The sequence below is a fragment of the Heptranchias perlo genome, chromosome 16, assembly GCF_035084215.1.
Source record: "Heptranchias perlo isolate sHepPer1 chromosome 16, sHepPer1.hap1, whole genome shotgun sequence".
NCBI classification, from domain to species: domain Eukaryota; kingdom Metazoa; phylum Chordata; class Chondrichthyes; order Hexanchiformes; family Hexanchidae; genus Heptranchias; species Heptranchias perlo.
In genome coordinates this window covers 21,114,835-21,119,941 of record NC_090340.1, presented here as the reverse complement: position 1 = coordinate 21,119,941, position 5,107 = coordinate 21,114,835, and positions in this window count along the sequence as shown.

Sequence of the window (5,107 nt, the reverse complement as noted above, 5' to 3'; positions counted from 1 at the left end):
TGGGTGTGAAACTTGCTGCAGACGCTCAGACTCACGGTGATCGCACAGGAAATGTTGTGAAATTGCTGTTATAAACAAATATTTTGGGGACGTGTTCTGAGTGAAGGAGACGGGTGCAATTCCAACCAACAACCGCTGATTCACTTCGGTGCTCCGTGTGCATTCTGCCCGGACCGACCCGCCCCTTCCCCGGTTTTGCACCCGATTCCCCGCCGATCACAACCCATAAAATTCGGCTCCGATGCAGCAAACGGCACAAGATCGAGAAACGCTGATTCGGTGACGGCTCCAAACTGAAGAGGAAGTTAGTGAAATGTCTGACTCTAAGGCCTGTGTCTGCCTGGATGGTGAGTGGAGACGAGTCAGTCCTTTCAGCTCAGTGTCCCCGCTCAGTGTCACTGAGGTGGAGCAGGATTGGAGGGGAGGCTGTTTATTAAATTAACTGGAGATCAGAGGGTGACAAAGAGCCGGGGCTCCTCCTCACGGTGGGGATTTCTCAGGGTTTAAATCCCAACTCAGTGTCTTTATATTTGTTTGTTTTCCCTGTTTTCAGGATCCTGCTCCTGTGAAAACACCTGCAGGTGCTCCGACTGCCGATGTCCCACCAGCAAAGCTGGACGCTGCCAGAAAAGTGAGTAACTGTGGGACTGTTTAAAACCCCTCGCATTGTATTTATGTGACTGATGGTTCTGGGCAGAACTCAGACTGGAACAGAATGGAAAATTACAAAGTTCCCGAGTTTTCATTCAAATCAATTTGTCTCTTGAATTTGACAGAACCTCTTCACCTACCAGCGGTTAACCCGTTGCTGCTACATTCCTGACGATGCAATTTTTACCCAGGATTTATAGCAGCCACCGCAACTTGCATTTATACAGGACCCTTTAATGTAGAAAAATACCTCAGGGTGTTTCACAAAGGAGAAAGGGGGCGGGGGCCGCATCCCAAGTAGGGGAACATTAGTGTTTAATGGAGCTTACAGGAATGGAGTACCAGCCCCTTAACGGTCCACATGTGAGACAAGCTGGTGGGAAGTTCTTCCCTGAAGAGTTGATCACTGAACAGTGGGTGGGACAGACTGCTGATATTACAAGATCCCAAATCTTACCACAAATACAGCAGCTGACAGACTGACAGGTAGGGCTTCTGAAATGGGGCATTTGGAGATATGACACAGATTAGTTTATTGGGGAGGAGCTCAGTGCTGTAATGGTAGGATATGGGCGTGTTTCAGTGAATGATTGATCGTTACTGATTTCTGCCTTTTCCCCCTCCTCAGGTTGCTGCTCTTGCTGTCCTGCCGGATGCACCAACTGCGCCAATGGCTGTGTGTGCAAAGGGAAAACCTCTGACAAATGTAGCTGCTGCTCCTGAACAACTGGCCCTTCAGGCACAATATATAAAGTATTGTCCATATTTACTATATTAAATAAGTTGCTTGTCCTCTATGTATATAATGATGAGATGTGTGTTTATATAAACTAATGAAAAGTGAATGAATTGTTTTTGAATGTATCATTTTTGGTATCATTAAATAAAAAACTTTTTCAAGGCCTATGATAAGTGCCATTCTCTTTGTTAAATAAGTGACATTCCTAAAGACAACACAATGTGTAGGGAAATATTTATAGCCTAAACATACCACATTGCATAAAATTATGCTTTAAGGCTACATTGCCATCTGGTGTAGCCTTGTGGAAGAGGTTAAACCATGTGGTGAAGGAGCAGTGTGGGGAATGATTGAGTGAATGATTCAATGGTATCCTTGCTTCAGTATTAGGACTTGTGGGTGAGGACAGTTCATACAGTTTCAACCTCAAACCAGCAAAAGATGGGAGGTGACCCAATCGGGTCCTTGTTTCAATTTTGTGATTCAGGGGAGCTGGGGACATAGCCTAACATTTAGAGCCAGGACATGCAGAAGTGAAGTTAGGAAATGCTTCTACATTCAAAGGGTGGGAGAAGTTTGGAATGCTCTTCTGCAAATGGCAGTTGATGCTAGCTCAATTATGAATTCTAAATCTGAGACTGATAGATTTCTGTAAACTAAAGGTATTAAGGGTTATGGGGCTAAGGCGGGTATATGGAGTTAGGTCACAGGTCCACCATGATCTCATTGAATGGCGGAACAGGCTCGAGGGGCTAAATGCCACTGCTACTTGCTGCCTCCTGATATGCGCCACCTTCTCCTGCAAGAAAGTGGGACGTGTGTCTAGGTGATGTGCCTGACATGGTTGAATAGCTGCCAATCTGTGTGGCCTGTGAGTTGTGGGTCGGCGGCTTGAAACAGTGGTAATGTGTAAGGGTGAGAGGAAGCATCTGATTGGAAGAGTTGAGTATTGATGGAAAGAGTTTGTTGGTGGGGGGGTGGAGCAGTGGATGCGGCTAGTAGTGTAGTTGGTAGGAGTCACCACTTGACAGTTGACCTCACTCACCTTGACCACTCATGTCAAAGTATTGAACTTCTTCCTGCACTGCATCCATGTTCATGATGCTGTGACCCTGGCATTGACTTCGTCCCCCGCTGCCTCCCACTGCCTTTTGGGTATATGTCTGGAGGGGCTCTTGTCCGCCCCACCCTCCCACTCCTGAGGATATAGGATGTCCCTCCTTCTGTCCACCTCTTGCACTAAGGCCTCTAGTTCATCAGCAGAGAACCTTGGTGCACGCACTCTCACAGGCCTAGTACAAACTCAGATGACAGATTGGTGAGGTGTGGCGTGCAGATTGGAGGATAAGGGATTTAGTGCTGTGCAACTTTTATTCAATATTTTAACATAACTCATCAGTTTGTAAATGTAGGGACAGGACCTGCATCTGTATTTTTTGTGTGTGATGTCTGATCTCGGTTCAGACTCCGTGCAGACAGCAGACTGTTATTTTCAGCAAATAACAGGTCCCAGCTACCTTTGAGAGATTTCCAATAGACGGCCTGCCTTTAAGAGATTGAGCTCCGCCTGCTGGTGGAAAGTGCAAATTGCATGGAATCCTAGTTCAACACTGATTTCCAACACAGGCCTGACAAAAGTCTCCCCCTGCCTGCGCAAGGGCCATCGGGAGTGGGGTACTAGCGCATCATGCTAGCCCCGCCCGAAAACAGCCCATATCCAGCTTTTCCCCCATATGATTCTGAGGGGGCTTGTCAGGATAGATGTTGAGAGGTTGTTTCTCCTGGCTAGAGAGTCCAGAACTAGGGAGCATAGTCTCAGGATGAGGGGTCAGCTATTTAAGACTGAGATGAAGAGGAATTTCTTCACTCAGAGGTTTGTGAATCCTTGGAATTCTCTACCCCAGAGGGTTGTGGATGCTGAGTCGTTGAGTATATTCAAGGCTGAGATAGATAGATGTTTGGAATCTAGGGGAATCAAGGGATATGGGGATCGGGCGGGAAAGTGGAGTTGAGGGCGAAGATCAGCCATGATCTTATTGAATGGCGGAGCAGGCTCGAGGGGCCATATGGCCTACTCCTACATCTATTTCTTATGTCTTATCTTAAATGAAGATAATGACCACAGATGACAATGGGCTATGGATATCCCCAGAGGTGAAGCTGAGAATCCCAGAGGAAGAAATAACTTCTATTGCACCAAGTACTGATCTACTAGAAAGCCAAAGTTGTAAGCCTACATGCATATCACAGAGGGATAGCCTTACTATTCATAGCTCGATATTTACCAGTGATGTTTTGAATACAAACTGTAAATGTAACCTTTCTAAGCCATGCTATAACCTTAGACTTTGAACATAACTTTGCTACGCTGTAAACAAGAGAACCCAGCTAGTGCTAATATATTATGATTCACTTAATTCACAATTGTGCCTATAATTATTTAGTCACTTTCATCAACCCACCCTTGACCCCTCTGTCCTTGCAAACTACCGCCCTATCTCCAACCTCCCTTTCCTCTCCGAAATCCTTGAACGTGTTGTCGCCTCCCAAATCCCTGCCCATCTTTCCCGCAACTCCATGTTTGAATCCCTCCAATCAGGTTTTCATCCCTGCCACAGTACTGAAACGGTCCTTATCAAAGTCACAAATGACATCCTATGTGACTGTGACTTGGTAAACTATCCCTCCTCATCCTTCTCGACCTGTCTGCAGCCTTTGACATGGTTGACCACACCATCCTCCTCCAACGCCTCTCCTCTGTCGTCCAGCTGGGTGGGACTGCACTCACCTGGTTCCATTCTTATCTATCCAGCCATAGACAGAGAATCACCTGCAATGGCTTCTCTTCCCCTTTCCCACACCATTACCTCTGGAGTCCCCAAAGGATCTATTTTTTCTCCCTCCTAGTTCTCATTTACATGCTGCCCCTCAGCGACATCATCCAAAAACACATCAGGTTCCACATGTACGCTGACAATACCCAGCTCTACCTCAACACCACCTCCCTCGACCCCCCTCCATTGTCTCCGATTTGGCACACTGCTTGTCCGACATCCAGTACTGGATGAGCAAAAATGTCCTCCAACTAAATATTGGGAAGACCGAAGCCAATGTCTTCAGTCCCCGCCATAAAATCCGTTCCCTAGGCACCAACTCCATCCCTCTCCCTGGCCACTGTCTGAGCTGAACCAGACTGTTCACAACCTTAGCATCCTATTTGACCCTGAGATGAGCTTCTGACCATATATCCACTCTATCACCAAGACCACCTACTTCCACCTCCGTAACATCGCCCGTCTCCACCCCTGCTGCTGGAACCCTCATCCATGCCTTTGTTACCTCTAGACTTGATTATTCCAATGCTCTCCTGGCTGGACTCCCATATTCCACCCCCCATGAACTTGAGCTCATCCAACTGCTGATTTGGTGCCGGCTCTAAGCTGAAGAAGACATTAGTGAAATGTCTGACTCTAAGGCCTGTGTCTGCCTGGATGGTGAGTGGAGACTAGCCAGTCCTTTCAGCTCAGTGTCCCCGCTCAGTGTCACTGAGGCGGATCAGGATTGTAAGAGAGGATGTTTATTAAATTAACCAGGGAACAGAAAGTAGGGATTTCTCAGGGTTTTAATGCCAACTCAATGTCTTTAGCTTTGTTGGTTTCCTCTGTTTTCAGGATCCTGCTCCTGTGAAAACACCTGCTGGTGGTCCGACTGCTAATG